The sequence below is a fragment of the Mesoplodon mirus genome, assembly GCF_964341445.2.
Source record: "Mesoplodon mirus genome assembly, chromosome: X".
Lineage (NCBI taxonomy): Eukaryota > Metazoa > Chordata > Mammalia > Artiodactyla > Ziphiidae > Mesoplodon > Mesoplodon mirus.
The window spans coordinates 4,128,632-4,150,694 of record NC_138981.1 but is presented as its reverse complement, the minus strand read 5'-3'; the positions used below and the strand labels follow the sequence as shown (position 1 = coordinate 4,150,694).

The 22,063-nt window shown below is 39.9% G+C and overlaps 1 long non-coding RNA gene across 1 annotated transcript in view; it reads left to right on the top strand.

Moving 5' to 3' along the window:
• Positions 1–18,448, top strand: part of LOC309796507 — a 308,229-nt gene extending 289,781 nt beyond the window's left edge. The window contains exon 4 of the long non-coding RNA XR_014292467.1: positions 18,343–18,448. This is a non-coding gene — a long non-coding RNA (uncharacterized lncRNA). The remainder of the gene's footprint in view (positions 1–18,342) is intronic.
• The last annotated feature ends 3,615 nt before the right edge of the window (positions 18,449–22,063 follow it).

Sequence of the window (22,063 nt, the reverse complement as noted above, 5' to 3'; positions counted from 1 at the left end):
GAGTAATCAAGAATTCATGAGCTAAATAACTACAGGGTAGTTCCAATCCATAGCTCTGCGTATCTGTTCCACCTACAGAATCCAAACCTCTGCAGGTGGGGCCTTGCAGGTGTTTGCAATGCTTGCTCCAGTGGAGGAACACTGTTCTTGTTGAGTTTTATTTTTTTTAATGTTTATTGGAGTATAGCTGATTTCCAATGTTGTGTTGGTAGTTGAGTTTTGCTCCCAACTCCGTTGGGCCAGAGGGTTGTGGCTGCCCAAAAGTGTGAGCTACTGAGACCTCATCTAAAAGATCTTCCTTAAAAAAAAAAAAAATCGTATTTTATATTGGAGTGTAGTTGATTTACAATGTTGTGTTAGTTTCAGGTGTGCAGCAAAGTGATTCAGATATACGTAAACACATACAAAAGATCTTCCTTCATGCATTTCTCAAGAGTCAAGCTCTCCGTGTTAGCATGGAATGAGTTTCTTGTTAACGCTTGGCTCTTCCTGTAGGTTTCTGTTTAATAGTCTGGGCTCATCTGCATCACTACTGTCCAGACACACCTACTGGCACTTATTTGTCACTAGAACATAATGGAAAGGGGCTCTGATAAGATCGTTTCCTTAATGACAGCCTGGAAATGAAACTGCTAAGAAAATTGCCTTGAGGTTCAAACGGTAAGTAATGAATAGCAACTGGATGAGTTAAAAGCCTTCCATCTTATTTTTCCTATCCACCTTTTTTTTTTTTTTTTTTTCCAGTACGCGGGGCTCTCACTGTTGTGGTCTCTCCCATTGCGGAGCACAGGCTCCAGACGCGCAGGCTCAGCGGCCATGGCTCACAGGCCCAGCTGCTCCGCGGCATGTGGGATCTTCCTGGACCGGGGCATGAACCCGTGTCCCCTGCATCAGCAGGCGGACTCTCAACCACTGCACCACCAGGGAAGCCCCCACTTTTTTTTTTTTTTTTAAAAGAAGTATTGAAAACAATCATGATAGTGTTAGATTATTAGTTAATTTTCAGGTGCAAAGAAATGGCATCCTTACAGAAGGAACAAGATATTCTCTTCACTGAAGTCATTCTGTTCCATCAGGAATCGGAGGATTTTTGATGAAATCATTCCTTGTTAAGATACCTAAGCGTTAGACCAGGTACTACTGATAAATCACAAAAGGAAATACTGATAAACTTTACTACCACAAATTATTTATATAGGATAAGCTGCTTATTTCCTAGAAAAAAATATGTTACTAATATTAACTCAATAAAAAAGAGAAAAACTCATCAGTTTCACAATGCCAATTACAAGGTAGTGAAGAAATATATCCCCCAAATTTCATGACTTCTGATTTATTTGAAGGGCAAGTTCTATGAAAATTTCAAGTTACAAGTTCAATTTCAAGTTCAAGTTACACACGACTCCCACGTTGTGAATTCTCTGTGAGTGTAGTTTAAAGAATGTTTCCTTCACAATGTCAGGCTGCTATAACACGGATATTTTTAAATGCAAAGAAAAACGAAAAACAGAATAATTAAACTTCCATCAAGCATACAAAGGCAACAATAAAAATAAAACATTAGCAATCTTAATGCACTGGTCAGAGAAGACACACTGTTTCCAAATGGCATTTATTCCAGCAACGAGAGGATGGTTCAATATTATGTAATCTATTAAAATATCATATGAACATTGGAAGAGGAAAATAATGCGATCACAGCAAAGTGTACAGGGGGAAAATTAATGAACACAAAACCATGTCAAATAGGGAAAATTACTTTTTGTACAAGAAACTTCCAGCAAGCATAATATAATGATAGAGTACTTGGCTGCAGGCGGGTTTGGAGATAATGCACTTCTACATGGAGAACAAAATGCCAATTTCTCCTTCCCCGACTTCAGGTATGTTCCCAGGAATGCTCCAAGTTCCCCTGGAGCATTAGGATATGGACCAAACTGACCCACCCCTAAAAAGCCCAAAGAAAGCTTAGTCCTGTATCTCCTCAGACTGTTGGTTCCCAGAGAAGACGACCCAAGAGTTCCTAGAAAAATCTTCTTTGCTGGTCTCTTGCAAGTCAAGAAGGATCTGGGGAAGATGACGATGACAGAGCCAGGCTGTGTTAGGGAACCAACACACATTAAAAAAAATACCTGGGCTTCCCTGGTGGTGCAGTGGTTGAGAATCTGCCTGCTAATGCAGGGGACACGGGTTCGAGCCTTGGTCTGGGAAGATCCCACATGCCACGGAGCAGCTGGGCCTGTGAGCCACAACTACTGAGCCTGCGCGTCTGGAGCCTGTGCTCTGCAACAAGAGGCCGCCATAGTGAGAGGCCTGCGCACCGCGATGAAGAGTGGCCCCCGCTTGCCACAACTAGAGAAAGCCCTCGCACAGAAACGAAGATGCAACACAGCAAAAATAAATAAATTAAATTAATAAACTCCTACCCCCAACATCTAAAAAAAAAAAAATACCTAAGCCGTCTGGTGTGAACTGGTTGAGATGTGCTTTTGACATTGCAACAAAAATCTATTGCAACATCTATTTTTAACATATCTTGCTTGGGGCGGGTATATTCCAGTAACGTAGGAGGGAAATTTTGAGGTTATTGGTGGGCTACAATGTAGAGAATCATTTCCCCAAATGTTGCCTGTATGCTGATAATTCTTCACGATATTAGTAGGTGTTTTACACACATATACAACATACACAAGCAAAGGAGAGCTTTGTGAACATATACGTTTGGGCAGTGCTGGGTTAAAAAATTAAAACAGCCTTCTTCACCAAGAGATGCCAGGGTGTTGCATATGTTTATGGTCAGTATGACTGTCTGTATGGGAGGACTTCCAAAATTGGTGTTTCCTACACTTATTTCATCTGCAGAAAATTAGTCCATGAAGCGTACATTGGGAAACACTGTTTTACGCTACTGACGGTTCCATTTTCATGTGTCTGTTGGTTAATTTCTTGTAACCAATCCTGCACAGAACGCAAAATACAGAGCATAGCAAAATTAGTGTAGACTTGCTCTGTATAAACTATAAAAAGTATACTTATTTTAACTCAATGTAAGCCCAGTAAGTTGAAGGCTATGAGAAAATAATACCAAAGCAGACATTCCTTGTTAATTATAAACAGTCAAAATGAGTGAAAGGGCCATGATTGACCTACTAAGATTCACATCATTGTAGATTCAGTGGCTCAAAATGTTAAATAAAGTCATACACTGAGCTAACCAGCCTTTTGTGCTTTTCTTTTTTATTTTTAACTCTAGAAAAACAGCTGCAATAAATGATAGAAGTAGCAACATAGGAAATTTTTCATTGTCAAAAATATAGCTGTGACAGTTATAAGAATCATATCTGCACCCCCACAGACAGTTATTTCCAAAACAACAAAGAGTAATAAAGACAGGCACCAATATGACCATCCCAGGTCATGATAGTTCAAGCATAGCTGATTTGACCAATCCCAGATGATGAAATTTTTTTAAACCAAATTTATCAGGAAAACCATTCCACAAAATGAAAATCAATTGTTAGACATAAAAAATAGATATTGTAAGAGTTTATCATCCTATAGGAGCACTTAGAAGTAGAAATTACCTAATACCAGAACAAAACAATGGACAAGTGACACAAATTATAAATGAAAAGGGAAGAAAAAAAAGCAGATGGCTGTTAGCATGAAAAACAACTTCCTTCTTTATAGCAGGAAAACATGAAAAGCATTTTAACTAACAAGCTGGCAGCTGATATACTCTTAGTAGGATTGCAAACATTTTAGAATGTTCCTGGAAAGCTACTTGAGCACTGACATTGAGTCTTTACAATGTTCATAACTTTTGACCACATAATTTCAGTTTTAGGAGTATTTCCTAAAGGCACTGTCAGAATGCTCTTAAGAGATTTGTGTGCATGAATGGTGATCATCATATTGTTTATTATACCAAAAAAATTGGAAGCAAAATGTAAATTGACTAAAGAACATAATCGTATTTTGATATATGTAGTGTAGCCACAGAAGGAAACAGTGCTTATGATTTGATGTTATGTGAAAAAAGCAGGATATAAAAAATATATACAGTTGGTCCCCATTATGTTAAAAATATATTTGGAGATTTCAGGCTAGAGTATCAGTATGAGTTCGGACATCTCAGCTCCATGAACCCACTCAGATTTTCTCTACATAAATAGCTAAAAATTGAAATTGAAAAGCTTGCCTCCCTCAAAGGGATTATCTATATACCAGAACTGATTGAAAGAAGGAGTAACTATTTGAAAATTTCTCATCAGTTTACACACACACACACACACACACACACACACACACACACACACTATTCAAGAGGAAGCATCTATATAAATTAGAAGTGAAAGTCATGGAGAAGCAAATCGAAATCAGAGATTAAAGAAGGGAGACAAAAAAAAAAAAAAAAAAAGCAAGTGGTGGAGACAGTGAACAGCAGCAGACGGGTGCTAAAGAAAACCAAACTGTCCAAATAAAAAAACAATTATGAGGAAGTAACAGCAAACCCAGAAAGCGGAAGACTGGAGAGAACAGTGGACAGAAAGTTAAGTAAAAAGCAGATAGATGGCCGACTCAGAATTCCTACCTAGGTCGAAGGACACCCTGCAAACCAGAAGCCACAGAAGCACAGGAAGAAGAAGACTTGACCAAAGAAGGAACCTTAGGCTCCAGATCAAAGGGACGCCCCCAGGACCAAGTAAAATCCTGCAAACACCTCCCGCCGTACGAAGACTGTAAATTGTGCTGGGCACCCCAGACCTCTGGCCGAAGGGGAAACGTCTCCCAGAAGCTGGAGGGCTCCCCACAGCCAGGTGGTTACTCATGAGAGGCGCCAGCAGAAGCCCAGGGAAAGACCATACTCTCCGGATAATAATGTGCTTGGAAAGACCGTGCTCTCCCGAAAATAACGTGCTTAGACAGGTAATGCCAACAACCAAGAAATTAACTTAAAAAGGAACTCAGGAAAGGAAATCGGGGTGGAAAAGGGCTGAAGGCAAAGGTGTGCATCGGAATTGCTGTGAACGTGCTTACAGATGGGGGCAAATGTTAGAAAAACTAGACAAAAGGATCAGAATAACGTTGACAAGAGCATAACATAGCTTCAGTTATGAAAATAACACACCCAGAAATGAGCCCGTGGAGTCGGGGCAGGGGGTGTAGGTGTGTGCCCGTGTTTGTGGATATTTAAAATATAAAGGCAATATCTCCAATTGCTGAGGGAAGGAAGGAAGCAAAAGATAGATCCCCACTTTACACCACACACCAAAATGATCCAGGGGGGACACGAATCTTATTTAGGAAGGTGTAAAAGAATGATAAGAAAATATAAATGAAGGTTTATTTTGATCTGTGTTAGAGAAAGCTTTTACACTCACGGTAAGGTTAGTGTGTGCTTGAAAGAATTTTGAGTATAAAACTAAGGAGATAAAAAGCAAAGAAATGTGATTATCACAACATGTATCCGAGAGAAAAGGTTACAATTCTTCATCTATCGATTGCTCCTGTAAATCAATAAACAACAGCAACAAAGATGCTCACATAAAAGAAAGATTAAAGACTTCCCTGATGGTCCAGTGGGTGAGACTCCACGCTCCCAATGCAGGGGGCCGGGGTTCGATCCCTGGTCGGGGAACTAGATCCCACCTGCCACAATGAAGATGTGTGCAGGCTGCAACTAAAGATCCCACGTGACACAACTAAGACCCGGCGCAGCCAAAATAAATAAATAAATAAATGTTAAAAATAAGTAAAGCCCTTAAAGAGAAGATTAAATATGTGAAGCCTGTTCAGAAAGTAAAATAAATAAATAAGACAAAATATGTAATGTCATTAGAAGTCAAAGGTAGATAAACTAGAACTATAATTCTAAGTAATTTTTGCCTACAAAATTGTTAAACATTTAAAATATGTAATGGCCAAAATTTGTGAGTGGGGCTCGTTTTTTACATATAATATCCAATACTTCTACCTCATGACCTTTATCATAATTTGTAACAACATAGTTACATACCAGATTTGGTGGGTTTTTTTGTTTATTTGGTTGGTTGGTTTGTCTTTTTAAGTTTAAAAACTCTCTGTACAATTTTTATAGGTTACACTCTATTTACAGTGATTACAACGTATTGGCTCTATTGCCCGTGTTGTACAATACATCCTTGTAGCCTGTCTTACGCCCAATAGTTTGTACCACCCAGCCCCTCACCCCAAACTACCCCTCCCGCACTCTCCCCACTGGTCACCAGTAGTTTACTCTCTATATCTGAGAGCCTGCTTCTTTTTTTTTCTTGTTGTTGTATTCACTAGATTGTTGTATTTTTTAGGTTCCACATATAAGTGAGATCATACAGTCTTCATCTTTCTCTGTCTGACTTGTTTCACTCAGTATGATCATCTTTAGGTGCATCCATGTTGCTGCAAATGGCATTATTTCCTTCCTTTTTAGGGCTGAGTAATATTCCATTGTATACATGTACCACATCTTCTTTATCCATTCATCTGTCGATGGACATTTAGGTTGTTTCCATGTCTTGGCTGTTGTGAATAGTGCTGCTGTGAGCATAGGGGTGCACGTATCTTTTCTAATTAGTGTTTTCATTTCTTTTCAGATATATACCCAGGAGAGGTATATACTGGCAGTTCATAATGGGTTTGTTTTTAAAATTTAAGTCTCTCTCACTAAAAGATCAGTATCAGGAAGGTGAGATTCATATTTTTTTCTACTGTATATTCCTGAAACACAGTAGGACTTAGTCAATATTAATCCAAAGGATGAGTGAGTGTTGATAGACTCTCGGTCCCTGCTCAAGGTCCTATAAACACACTCCTTCCTGGATGGCATTGTGGAAGTATGTGCCCACATTTCATAAAATGTACCTCCTCACTGAATCAGTGATTCCAAGCCCACTCGTTTATCTCAAAGAAAAGCAGGCTTATTTTTCACTCTGATTGCATGGGCATCTATATTTACCTCACTTTCCTGGGAAAAGGTCTCTAAATGAAAATAAGTGATAGGAAGAGGATAATAAATCCATTATACTGTGGAAAAGAGGAAAAAGTGAATGGTAGCACTGAAGAATTTGAGGAAGGTGCAGGCACTCGGGCACCAGAGGGAAAGGAAAGCAGAAAAGAACCCCAGATTGGCTCAGGGCGGAAGGGAGCGGACAGGAGACCACGCCAGCCCTTGCAGGGAGAAGGAACGAAGCAAAAACTAAACGATAGAGCAAGACGGTCCACAGAAACACTGGCCCAGCCCTGCAACACTTCTTCCTCCGCTTCTTGGAACAGCCAGCTGCAGCGTTAGTCCACAGGCTAAAGCCCTAAGACCACATCCATCAATGAAGACAGGGTGCCGCCTGTGTTAGAAGTGGACCGGGGCAGGGTGGAGGCTTCAGATCGGCCCTCTCCAGGGTCAGTGATTCCTAGCATCAGTTATCCAGGAGTTTTCAGCCAGCCTGCCAAGACCCACCCACAAACCCACAGGGGAGCGGCTACCCTGTCGGTGAACCTATTGACCAGTAAACCTGCTGTGCAGGTACGGTCACCTGCTGGGGTTTTTTGTCTCATTTCCCAGGTGGCTAGGCTCCTGCATTCCGCCCCCCCCACCCCGCCAAGCTACAATCAGAGATCAGTTAATTTAAAAAAAATCAGAGAGCAATCGTATGAAGAAGAAAGAGGAGGAGGAAGAGATGGAGGAAAAGCAAGAATTTTAAGAGAAAGAAGAAAAAGAAGAAAGAAGGCGGGAGGTAGGAGGGAGAGGAGGGGAGAAGAGGAAAGAATAGGAGGGGGAGGAGATGTATCTGAAGTCGTTGCAGGAGACCCTTAGTGCTGGGGCCAGAATGCATCTTCTGGTCCCCACTCCATGGAGAGAAGCCATCCACCCGCTCTGTGCATCCAATGCAAAAAGGATGTGCACCAGGCTGCCAACGATTCTCTCAACCTCCTGCTCCCACTTTTTTAGGGGGAATCACTGGATCTTGTAGTGGGATTCAGACTTCTGCCTGCACCACAAGGGTTTTCTCTTGGCCTGACTGATACAGTCCAGCCACCGTTGATCCAACAAGACCTTCAACTGTAAAGATGCCCTGACCACTGGGAGACACAGACAACATGAAGGAAAGTCACAGTGAGCAGACCAAGATGTAAGGCTCTGCAGGTGGATGTCTGATGTGGAAATTAATCACGAGTGTAGCAAAATCAAGTCTAAGGACCATGATGCAGGTATGGGGGAAATGCAAGGCCATCTTTCTAAGCTTTGGGGAAAGGAGCATAGAGGGCGGGAAATCTGACCTTATTTTACAAGATAAGTAGAATCTGGGTAGAGAAGAAAGGTAGAAGGAAGGTGGCTTTTATTGTTTGTTTTGTTTTGTTTTATTGAACTATAGCTGATTGAGAGGGCGGGTGCTTTTACTCAAAGGGTTGACCTCTACCCACTGCAACAGCACCTCCTAATACTTATTAGAGATGCAGTTTCTCAGGATCCATCCCAGACGTGCTGACCCAGAAACCTCAGAGAACGGACCCATTTATCTGTTCGGAGAAGTCTTCTAAGTGGTCCTATCTCATTCAAGTTTGAGAATCACTCCTCTAGGCAAACCGACCATCAGATGTGAAAGCAGAGGGGCATGGGGGAATAAACAAACGTGATATGTCTAGGGAGACACTAGGATTCTGAATTGAGTCCAAGATGTGATGCTTGCAAAATAATTTCTCCCCACCCCCCTCCTCTCTGAGAGGCTCTCTAAGACCAGCAGGGAAGCCCAGGGTTTTCTTGAGAAGAACTAGTAGCAGCCATGTGAAGATATATCAGCTGGAAAGAGCTTCTTTCCTGAATTATCTGATAAAACTTAATGAGCACGTCTGCCTGGAATGCAGATGCAATCCTGGAGGTGAAGCAGCCATTGTATGATCATGAAGAAGAAAACCAAACTCTAAGGTTGGAGTGGCAGGAAGATAGAACTAATCTGGGTCCTTAACATCTATGTCGAACCTTAGACTGCCTACCTACCTATTTTTTGTTATTTGGCAAAAATAAGTGTTTTCCGGTTAAATCACTTTAGTTTGGCTTTCTTCTGGAAGGCAGACTAATACAACATTAGCTGATACAAAAGGTGTTTCAGAATATAGTAAAACAAATAAATGAACAAAACATTGAAAATAAATAAATCAGAACCATTTGTTCATTAGGCAAAGACTCTTACTAAAAAGAAGAAAAGAGAAAGGAGATTCTATCCCAGTATACAAGCTTCAGAGGAGCTGCGAACACCACCTGGAGTAAATTTTTGTTAAGAATATAGGTTTCTCTTTGTGCAGATGGAAAGGACCAATGACATATGGTATGTGCTACTGCTCCAGAGACCCCTAGAGGTAACTCCCCCAATAACTTTTCTAGGTCATTACTAACCCAACATGAAAAAGGTGAGAATATCACAGTACATGCATCGGTCAGCTAAATATTTGCTTTACAATATCCAATGCTAAAGTTAAATTTACTATGGGTCATTTATAATACAGTAAGTCTTACCTGACGCACGTAGAAAGGAAAAGAAACACACAATAGAAATATGGGGATAGTTAAATCCTAGGCAAAGAACAGACCTCCCTCTTGGCTCTAAGGTGATGGGTAACTCTTGGAGTTGGAAAGTGTCACGATGTTTCCTAACAGCGCATTACAAAATGACAGCAAAGGGCGAATGGAAGTCTGAAGGGCCAGAAGGAAAGAAACCAGATCTAACATGCTTTTTTTTTTTTTTTTTTTTAAACTTGTACACTGTCATTTGCAAGATACACTGAAGGATTATTTCCTCTTCAGCTGAGAGGTATCATAAAATAGAGCCCGTGTATGTGTGGTAGAAACTACATGGTATGAACCCTGTATGTTTTTTCTCTGTGAGCTTAACTTACTATCTGTTGATGCGGGTTATCAGGAGGGAAATTCTCTTTCCCCTGAAGTTTTAATGCAGAGCAAATTGATTTAAATTGCAGCCAGTGATTGGTTTTAGATAGGGATGATTAAATCTGAACGCAGTTCTGGGTCTGAGCTCTGTCATTTCTGTCGTGAAACAGCAAATGTAATATTTGCATAGACGCTTCTCTTAGTTGGTTCCATAAAGAGGTAGGGGACTGGATTCTTTCATGGCCTTGGTGGCAGGGAACGCTCGCTCCATTTTGAGAATTTCTCTTTAAAATATGGTTTGGGGTCAGCAAACGTTGGTGAATGTCCAGCTAATCCACACTTTCTCCACATTTGTTATTGCCAGTCTTTCCAAGTTTCAGTAATTTAGTCATTCTGGTACGTAGTGGTTTTAATTTTAATTTCCCGAAGACTAACCAAGTTGAGTACCCTTTAAAAAAATATATATGTGTGTGTATATAAATATATATTTGAGAAACATACAACATGAAAATCACAGTGAGAAAAAATGAAAAGATATATGTATATATAATATGAACATTTGTATCTTAGACATCATATATAATATATAAAAACAAATCAACATATTTGTAATATATAAACATTTATATTTAAAATATTATATGTGTGTGTGTGTGTGTGTGTGTGTGTCTATTTGGCCATTTAGGTATCATTTCCTTTTTTTTTTCTGGTATCTGTCTTAGATTTTTAATCTATAAAAATCCCAAGGTATCCAATAAATGCCTTCTTTTTTCTTCTCCCCTTATTCCGTGCATTCTTTTTACCCCAAGTATTTATAAATAAAATAATTTTACAAGTAAGATTGAAAAGCAGGTTTAGCAGAGAAAACTGTCCTCTTGGAGTTTTCCCCCTGCCAGTATACCACACAGACCTGCATGAACCTGTAACTTTGAATGGGGAGAGGATTGTGTGTGACCGCTGTGACTGGCGATACAGCCCAGTTTTGGAAATGAAGGTCCTGTCTTGGCTCTATTTATTATACAGCGCAACTCTGGGCATGTTGTTCAAACTCTCCACACCTTGTTTTCTTTACCCATAAAATGATCCAATCAGTTACTTGAGGATTGAATGAAGCAGAATCTGTATTTCGCATAATTTGTGTATTTACTTACTTAATAGAATCTCACAAATGTCGAGGTGTTATTTACATCTTATCCCCAGCTACCTGGACTCATATATGAGTTTCTTTGACTACAGGCTGGACTCATATCTGGGGTTTCTTTAATTAAAGTCTGGTTAACAGAGTAAAGGAAGAAGTAAAAAACCTGCTTCAATGCATTTTTGAGTAGTTACTTGTATTTCACAGATTTTGCCAATTTTGAGGATAAAAGTTCCCTATTTAGATAAATAATACTAATCATGATGCCTTGATCACTGTGTTAGGACTTACTCCATGGGACATGAAACTGCAAAAGGAAACAATAAATAACCCCAGGGAAGCTGGCCACGTTCTTTGAATCGCTGAAAGCAGAGAACACCTCAGAATATAGATAGAAATATTTCTGTATATGTTGAAAGTCATCATTAGAAACATCTGTTTGGTCTGGTCCCCTAGAGGCTTATGAAGAATACCAGTAATAATAATGCTCATTAGCAGAACATTATTTCTCTTTATTCGATCTGTCACTTAATCCAATTAAAATGTGCTTGGAGACATCTCAGGAGGAAAGATTTCAATTGTACCCATCTAGTTTCAAAGGCAAGCAGATTTAATAAAGTTCCGTATTTTAAGAAAACCCCAGTAACATCCCAGAAGATGCTCTTTTTAAAAAAAATTATTTTATTGAAGCATAGTTGATTTACAATGTCATGTTAATTTCTGCTGTACAGCAAAGTGCCTCAGTTATACATATGCATACATTCTTTTCATGTTCTTTTCCATTATGGTTTATCACAGGATATTGAATATAGTCTTCTGTGCTGTACAGTAGGATCTTGTTGTTTATCCATTCTATATGTAATATGTAATTCTCTATATAATCGTTTGCATCTGCTAATCCCAAATGCAAATGGCGTTATTTCCTTCTTTTGTAAGGCTGAGTAATATTCCATTGTATATATGTCCTATATCTTCTTTATCCAGTCCTCTGTCAATGGACACTTAGGTTGCTTCCATGTCCTAGCTATTGTAAAGAGTGCTGCTATGAATATTGGGGTGCATGTGTCTTTTCGAGTTAGAGTTTTTTCTGGATATACGCCCAGGTGTGGGATGGCTGGATCATATGGTAGCTCTATCTTTAGTTTTTTAAGGGACCCCCATACTGTTCTCCATAGCAGCTACACCAATTTACATGCCCACCAACAGTTCAGGAGGGTTCCCTTTTCTCCACACCCTCTCCAGCATTTGGTATTTGTAGACTTTTTAATGATGGCCATTCTGACTGGTGTGACGTGATACCTTATTGTAGTTTTGATTTGTATTTCTGAGAAGATGCTCTTGATTTCTAGATTGGGCATTTCTTGTGGGTCTGCTGGAGGAAGCAGCAGGTGGGACTTTCCAAGGTTAGAACCCCAAAGTTCAGGGGTGCAATGGAACGGTCATTTCCAAAGACCCACCCATCTTGCTCCTGTAACGTTATCACTCAATTTGGTGGTAAATAAGAGCCATAACAACAGAGAGAACCTTGGAGGAATTCACCCCAAAAAATATAGCTTGTCTCAAAAATATTTTTTCAAATAATAGAGTAAAAAAAGCATCTAGCAATGTGGGTACAGAGCGTGGGATCATTGTTTTTCCGTTTCCTCCGTGATCTTCTTTCAGCTGTTTTCAAATGAAATTTTTATGCCAGAAACTAGTTTGCTCTCATGAAAGCAAACTTTTGTAGGTAAAAATACAGCACAATTTCTTCTCCAGAATTACCTTTAAAAGCTAAAGCCAGAGTTATATAAAGCAAACGATTGCCTGGTAAACTTGAATAATGCATAATAGTACCCTTTAGGGATGTATCCCATCTCTTATTTCTGTGTTTTCACAGGAATGTAAAGAGCATTTTAATTTTTAATTGAAGACTTTCTCTAGTGTGTCAAGGGCGAAACTAGATAACGATAATCAGACCTATTCAGTGTTGGACGCAGAATCCACGTTATTAGTCCAAGCTTTCCATGTCCTTAATCTGTTATCCCTGTGTGATTCTCACCACTGCCTTATGTAGGAATCAGTTACCATTAGTGGAGTTGGAATCTAAAGAAACATGTATCTGCCAGTTCAGGACCATCATCCGTTTGCTTTGTTCTGTTGCGTTTTCAGAAGGAGGCCCGTTAAGACAGTCAGGAGTTACTTGATGGTGATAAAAGCAGGTATCTAGACTTCTGTTTTTGCACGAAACAACTCCATATGCCAACCGAAGTTTGACTCCATGCCACTGCCCTGTGTTATCAGATCCTTTTTAACCTCGTGCATTAAATATTGGAGCAAAGAAGGCCCCGTGGTGACCTCCATCATGTAATAGATCAAGGAGAAAATGCATTGCAGGAGACATTATGGACTTTGCCTTAATGGCTTGCCCAGGTAATGCTTATTGTAGATGAACATATTTGGTGTGGTCTCATGTAACGACAGGTAGACGGCTCTGATAGGGGAGAACAGGCCACTTGCTGGATGTGTGCATTTAGCCCAGTCCTTCAACTTCTGCAGATGTTGACTCCACAATTGTGAACTGGTGCTAAGTCCTTGGGGAGATGTTGCAGTTAAATAAAGCAGCAACGTGTGAGCATGCTGGGTGCACTGTGACACTTTCTGCACACCTCGCTGGCTTCACCATTTATTGGACCCTCTTGCTCTCATAGCATTTTCTACTTTCTGCATCCGATACGTGGAACTAGACTATTTTAATCTATCGCCCCAGTTCTCGGACTCAGCGCTCAGAGGAAAGGCTGATCTCATTCCTGTACTCCTGGAATTAGATAACATTCCTCTCTCCCCATAAGCACCTGCTGAGTGAACAGATGAAGGATTGCGTGACAAATGACCGCCTGATCGAATGAGCAGAAAGGATGAATAAACCCTGTACGTTTCATAAGAATATGGTGCCACAAGTGTAGAGTTTTGGGGAGAAGAACACATACATCTGCTTTATTGCACTTACTTTCAGTTGCTTGTTGTCTAGACCACTAAACTAAGGCTATCCTAAGACTCTTCATTGAAATTTCACTCTTCATACTGTTGCTAAGGAAGAATGATCTCTGGGTCTGAATTGCAGTGATCCCTATTAAATATTCATCTGAGCCATATTTTCCTGCATTATTATTTTTTATTGGTTTGTGTGGCTGTGTCTTTAATGACTGGTGTCTCTCCACTGGGGTATAAGTTCAGTAGGTGTTTCAGGCATGCTCCTACTCTATCCCCAGGATGTAATACAGCATGTGGAACGTGGGACCACTATGATTAATTTATATTTTGTATTAGAAAAGTCCATAAAGCTTTTTTTTTTAATTCTCAAAGTTAAAAATAATTCTAAAAGCAAAAATTCTGAATTTAGTATGTTCCTTGTTGAAAAGTGACAATGTGGGACTAGGGTAGCTCTACTACTGGTCACTCAAAAGTGATTATAAATACTATCCTTTTCCAATGAATTATAGTTGATTCGTTCTTTATATTTTTTCAACATTTTTCTTCTGGTGTGTTTAAATGGGGTGATCATTGGGAATAATTAGTATTCTTTGTCATTTTGTGAAGGAGGAGCTCAGTTTAATATTTCAGAGTCTGCTTCACCAGAAACATTTAAAGGAAAATGTGATGAAACATTGTGGGGGGAGGGAAAGGCGGAATGGCAGGAATGTGCAAATAAAACTCTCATAACTCTAATGATTCAACTTCGTTGAGTTCCGATCAATTAAAAGTTAGGCTTTTGTCTCCAAATTTCCAAAGTGCTGAAATAAATTTGGTCAAAACATGTTTGGGGGTTTCCCACCCTTTTCATTCAGATGAAGTATAATTAATTTTATGTGTTTAAAAGCCCTCAATAAAAATAAAAATAAAAATAAAAATAATCTTAGAGAACTAGGAAGAAGAAAAAGCCCAAATGGCTTTATAAATGAGCAAAGTGAGATTAAAGGTAATCTCTGGGCTCCGAGAGGTGAGAAGTGGGTTTTGTCTTGTTCTTTTTCTAGTGCCCAGTGTCCGCCACTCAGGTGAGCCAATGGCTGGATGTTAAATCAACTCACCCAACACAGTGGAGATCACTCAACACGATTCCATTCTGAATCCCAGGACCCTCACATCAGGGTCTCTCCCCAGCCCTGGCACCCATATTCTTTATACCGAAGAATAAATGCCTTGTAGTACTGTTGAATTTCAAAATTATGATGAGTCTCAAAACTCATTCCATAAAATGCAAGAATGGCTCCGTATCTGTGAATGCCATGCACCATGATAATAAATCACAGAGGACGTAAGCCATGGGATCGGTATGTGCCAAAACCAATCTGATAAAATTCAGTGTCTCCTCCGGGTAAAATGCGTAATGAAAAAGGACTGATAATTTTATTATGAAAAAATAGTATTTTCAGCTGTGAACCAGCACTTTAATTCATGTGGAAACATTAAAGAGATCCCTATTAAAGTTGGTGTAAGATAAGGATGCCCAATTTGTTATGATTTAACATTGTTGTGAAATTACTGCACAATTCAGTTAGACAAAAGAGAGAAATAGGGAATACAAATTAGGAAGGAGGAAATGCAGTAATTTGCAGATGGGAGTGTATATGTGGAAAACATTGATGTAATCTAAAAAGCTGTTGGAAACAAGAAGAAAATTCAGTAATTTTATTCAGTACTATATATATGATCTATAACACATAATATATGCTCTTGCTTTTTAAGAAATGTTTTTATATTCCTCACAGTTTTTCCATGGGAACTTAATACATATGCACTTGTAGACTGTAATAGTATGTATCAAAGCATGGTGTTAAACAATATTAATAAAAGTTCAGTAGAGATGTGTGATTAGACAGATCAATAGAAGAATAGAGAATCCTAAAATTGCCCCCAGTACATACTAAAATTTTATTTTTAATACAGATGGCAATTCAGACCAAGCCAGGACACCTAAAACAATCACCCATCCCTTATGTATCAATACATTGTGTCAAATAGCTAAAAATTTGTGAGGGTGGGGGGATGTATGTTTACCCCTTCCAACAAAGGAAATAGTACACAAACCAAATATTTAAACATAAAAGGGGTATGTTTTTAACATATTTTTAATATTTTATTGAAATATTTTAATATATTTTAATATTAAAAAAAATAATCTTAGAGTACCAGAGGCATTTCTAAGGAAAGCAAAAATCCAGACACTGTAACAAAGAAATTGATAAATTTGATAATATAAACTGAAAAACAAAACCCAACAATTCCTGCATAAATAGCAAGAAACATCAAAAGTATACAATCATGCAAAATATTATGTACAAAGCCATGTTTGCCTGCTATTGACAGCTTTTACAATTTAATGAAAGACCAAGATCCCAGCAGAAAGAGTGGACCAAGTACGTGAACAGATATCTCATGGAAGAATAAATACTATTTGCTTATAAACATAAGAAAAACTGTCCAACCACATTCATAATATTAACAGGATAATTACAACAATTAGATATAGATATATAGATATATTTTTTACCCTGCTGTTTTGAGAAAGCTCAAAATATTTGAAAATACATATAGTATTGGCAGAGGTGCAGGGAAACGGAAGCTATTGGTAGGAACATAAAATGACGTGATCTCTTTGGAAAGAAATGTGATCCAGCAATTCCAAATCTAGATATTTATGCTACCCATATATTCAAATATGTGCACAGCTCAACAAATAAAAAGGCTCATTTTGGCATGATTTATAAAACAAAGGACTTGAAACCACCCAGGTGGACATAATTGAAGATTAGTAAAATAAAGTATGATACCTCCACAAAAAAGATTACTTTGATGCAATGATATATGTATGATGAAATGGAAGGTTTTCCCAGATAAACTGTTTAGAGAGAAAATGAAGTACAGAAGAATGTGTATAATATCCTCCACTTGTGGAAAAATAATACGTATATACATATATATGCATACTTAAGTATATAAATATACACACCTGTACACTGATTGTTGGTCTGGGTTTTGACCATGGTTTATTCTTTGCATATCCCTTTTTTCTTCTGAGACTTTTTCTAACATGGGTACGCATTACTTTTATTTTAAATTAAAACCAAGTTAAAGTTAAAAACAAATGAAGGCAGAAAGATGAAATAAGAGTCATCCACATCACCTTACTTCCTGAATTGTTCTTCTCCTCACAGTGTGACCCAATACCGTTCTCTTTTTAGAGCCAAATGAAAGCCAACAGCCCCTGGGATCTTTTCCCAAATAAATACCGATTAGTTACCCAGCTATAAGCTACAATTAATCTCACTTTTGTCCAGAGTGAATTCATAATTTACTATTTCTTTGACAAGGCAGGAGATGTATTAGGAATTTGCTGTCATTGCTGTCAATAATTGTGGTGCCTTAGACGCACGTACGTCTAGGTTGAAAATGTAAAAAGAGCGTCTTTTGAGAGAATGCTCATGCAAACATCACTTCATAATATTATTCTATAGCTTTTTATATTTCCATTGATATTACATTTTTGCTTTACAATCACTTACCCATCACATTACCATTCCATTAAGGATACGACTCCGTCATCTGTTCTATCATATATCTGTCTATCATCTATCTATCTATGTATCTATCTATCTATCTATCTATCATTTATATTCTATCTATAATCTATCACCTATCTACCTACCATCTATTCTATGTATCTATCATCTGTCATCTACCTGTGTATATAAATCATCTATTATGTATCTATCTATCATTTATATTCTATCTATAATCTATCACCTATCTACCTACCATCTATTCTATGTATCTATCATCTGTCATCTACCTGTGTATATAAATCATCTATTATGTATCTACCAATCATATCTATCTATCCATCCATCTGTCCTTTTTTTTTTTTTTTTTTTTTTGCGGTACGCGGGCCTCTCACTGTTGTGGCCTCTCCCGTTGCGGAGCACAGGCTCCGGACGCGCAGGCCCAGCGGCCATGGCTCACGGGCCCAGCCGCTCCGCGGCATGTGGGATCTTCCCAGACCGGGGCACGAACCCGCGTCCCCTGCATCAGCAGGCGGACTCTCAACCACTGCGCCACCAGGGAAGCTCCATCTGTCCATTTTCTTTCTATCTATCTATCTTGTATCTATGTATGTATCTATGTATCTATATCTAACTATACTCAATCTATACCATGCAATACTTGGATGTGTAATAGTTAATAGCCTACTACCTAATGTTTTTAAAACCACATTCTTGGTAACAATGGTTCCCTAAATCTCATAATAAAATTCTGTGCTGGTTTGCAGGAATTTTCCAAGCCATAAAGAGACAACATCTGACTGCTCTGAGTTCTGTGAAGAGTGACGTGGAGACACACGGCATGACGTGACTGTTACTACAGCCCAACTTGTCCACCAGGTACGTCCACTCGCACACCTTTACCAGCCTGTCGCTTGGAAACATTGCTTCCTGCCTACTCTCTCCTCTGAATACAGAGCTTGACGACAGAGCATTAAATGTGTGTGGCTCCGTAGCATGGCTGGTGAATGAGAGGCTAAAGAATTAAGCTGCCCGGCATCTCAGGGCGGGAGCATCCGTTGCAGTCCACGTGCGGGCGGCCTCTTCGGCGACAGTGGTTCCCGCTGGAGTGGTTCTCAGAGCTCAGTGGCCTCTGTTGATTCTGCTAAGTAAGTGGCCAACAGGAGACTAAGAATGTGGTTGAGGAGGGGCTAGGATGGGACCAGGCTCCACTGGATTTAGGTCACTTGTCACAAGCAGAGATCAGGTCACACGTTTCCCTGTGTTTGTTTAGATGACAGACGGTCAGCTCATCCAGGCCTGGCTGGACTTGGAGGGTGCAGAAACAGATCTGGACAAACCTTTGGTGAGGGCAGAGTAGGTGGCCTGGCTGTCAGAGATGGTGAGAGGAAGCAGGCAAGGGCATCACAGCTATAGATGGAGGAGGGCGGTAGGTCCCAGACTGCAGGGGAGAGTCAGGCTGAGGAGCTGGGCTACTCCCTCCTTCCCTCCTTGCTTCCCTCCTTCCTTCCTTCCTCTCTCTCTCTTTCTCTCTCTCTCTCTCTCTTTCTCTCTTTCTTACCTGCTTGCTCATTTTTCTCCTTATCATTTGTTTGTCCTTCTGGGACTTTGCAAAGTAACCAAGAGCTGCTTCTTAGGAACATCCTCTGGTCGTAGGACACAGCAGTAGGGAGACAGACTGATGGACAGGTTTCAGCTGCAAAACTCTTTCGGAGACAGAAGGGAGGGCTGTTCAGCCAGGAGCAGTAACTTGTAGAAACTCGTGAAAGGAATAAAACATTCTCCCAGGAAACCCGGAGATCTTTAGCCCAGACACAAAGGCAAGACTGGAGTCTTAGGGGGTAGCCTGAATACCCGCGTGAGAATACACCAAGTTGCCTGGCTTGCTTGGCTGAAATCTGTTTCTTAATTTAACCCCTCTCCACAGTACACCGCCCCTGCAACCCAACAGGGTGTCTGCACGGCAACATGCAGCTTCTGAAAAGCATCACCCGGCTTGTATAACATCTCCTGAAAGCTGTTTACATCTTACGCTTCTTGAAGTTAAAAAATAAAGAAAATTAAATGTGAATGAAAGAGATCATTGCCAGACATCCAAAGATTGACAGAAACCAACTCTTTTATTGCGAAATAATAGGAGAAAAAAACATGTGCTTAGGCCCTTACTTTTGTGCCTGACACACATTCGGAAAGTGGTGTCTGAGGTCAGTGTGTGCACTTCCCAGGCTGCCAATCACATTTAAAACCACGACAACATAGCCTGTGTTTAATTTTCCCGTCCTGCTGAGTTAGATCTCAGCCTCACTACCTTCTCACGTCTCAAAAGATGCTGCTCCTTTTTTTTTTTTTTTTTGACTCACTGAGTTTGCGTTTGCTTCCCTCTTTTAACCTCTTTCATCTGGTACCTCCAGTCCCTCAAGGCCCACATCCAAGGCACCAACTTTCTGAAGATGCTCAAGCTTCCGGAGGGTAGTTAGTTCCTTCTCCTGGCTACGCGGAGCCTGGGGTCACCCTGTTGTTAAGTCAGACAGATTTGTAGTGTGTAGGGTTACTTCCTGTACCAGGCTTCAAGCATCCTCTGAGATTCTATTTTATTTTATTTATTGTGTTTACCTTTGTGCACTCAGGTCCTGGCACGTGATTGGGGTTTTTTAAAGGTTCATTAAAACAAGGCAACTGAATTAATGTGTACAAAAATGTTTTAAACATTCTAGGCACTGCAAGAATCCCATCTACATGTTAGATTTATTACAAGTGACTGTGTTTGTCAAGGGTTATGTGACTATGTCAGTTCTGTTCTGGTGTTTCTTCCACTGTAAGTTAGATTTAGGGAGATTGGAGTCCAACAGTTTCTCAACCTTGGACTGAAAAAAAATTTTTTTGGCAGAATTCTATGTCCTTTTTTTTTCTTTCTACTATCTCACTACGTTTATTATTTTTTATATATATTCTTGGTTGTGGAGCCATCGTATGCATTGTAGGATGACAAGCAGCATCCCTGGTCTGTACGCATCAGATGCCAGTAGAACTACAATTCCCCCTGGTTGTGACGCCCAAAAATGCCTCCAGATGTTGCCAAGTGCTCCGTGGGGGGGCCAGACAAACTCACCCCGAGGTTGAGAATCATTGGCGTTCCCTATATTTTGTTTTCCTTGTTTGTTGTTGTTTTTTAAAGAGTACCTGAAGGGGACCATTACAAAAGGAAAAACAGCATCTATCATGGAATGATTCAAGTAGGTGCGGTTTATTTGTTAGACATTGTTGAAGCCAGATAAAGCTCATCTTTCTCCTCTAAGGAGGAGAGAGAAAGAAAGAGAGTTAAACAGAGGCACTTGCAACCCAAAGGGCCATACTTGGGGTGCAGATTCAGAACAGGGCACACGTCGTCGAAAAGTGTGCTGTGGGGTGAAAAGCTGTGGACGGGAGCCAGTTAGGTGCTCTTTCTTCTCTGAGCACGGCCCACCATGGACAAGTCTCTCCTGCCTTATCCAGTAATCCTTCTCGGGCCTGGATCCCGTCTGCTTTCTAGCGCAATCACAGGCTTGAACTTGACTCGAATGAACAGTCTGAAAAGCCACATTCGGTCTCCTTGGAATGAAAGGCATTTCTAATGGGCAACCCCGGAATATTTTTCTCTGCAGTCACCACTCACAAGCTTAACATTCTTGACTTGGGGGTTCATGATTAATTACCTGCTCAGAGCTACTTAGGTCTTGTCATTAATAGAAAGTCAGCAACAGGGAAAAGGAAAGAAATGCTGGAGTCTTGTCTCCATCTCTACTGAGAGATGACGAAACTATATATAAACATTTCAAATTTGTTCAGGAATGAAAAGCAAAGGTCGTTGCATTAATCTGAGTTCTCCAGAAGAACAGAGACAATAGGACATATAGAGATCTAGCTATCCCTAGATAGCTAGATCTCTATATATTTACATTATATAAATATATAGACAGATCTCTATCTAATCTATCTTTCTTTTTTTTTTTTTTTTTTTCTTTTGCGGTACACAGGCCTCTTACTGTTGTGGCCTCTCCCGTTGCAGAGCAGAGGCTCCGGACGCGCAGGCTCAAGCGACCATGGCTCACGGGCCCAGCTGCTCCGCAGCATGTGGGATCTTCCCAGACCGGGGCATGAACCCGCATCCCCTGCATCGGCAGGCGGACTCTCAACCACTGTGCCACCAGGGAAGCCCCTTTCTAATCTATCTTTCTATCTTATCTCTCTCTCTCCCTATCTTTCTATCTATGCATATATAGAGAGGTATGTAGATATATAGATATGACATCATACATATATAGTATGTGGAGGAATGTATGATGTCATATATGTACACATATCAGTATTTATGGATATAGAGTGTGGAGATGACAGACTATATGATTTCTTCTTTGGCAACAGTCGTATGATCTATGCAGTCACACTGCTGTGTTCTTTGCTTATCCTTCTAGTTATAGTGACAACTTCAGGAGTGCTCATAGAACATAG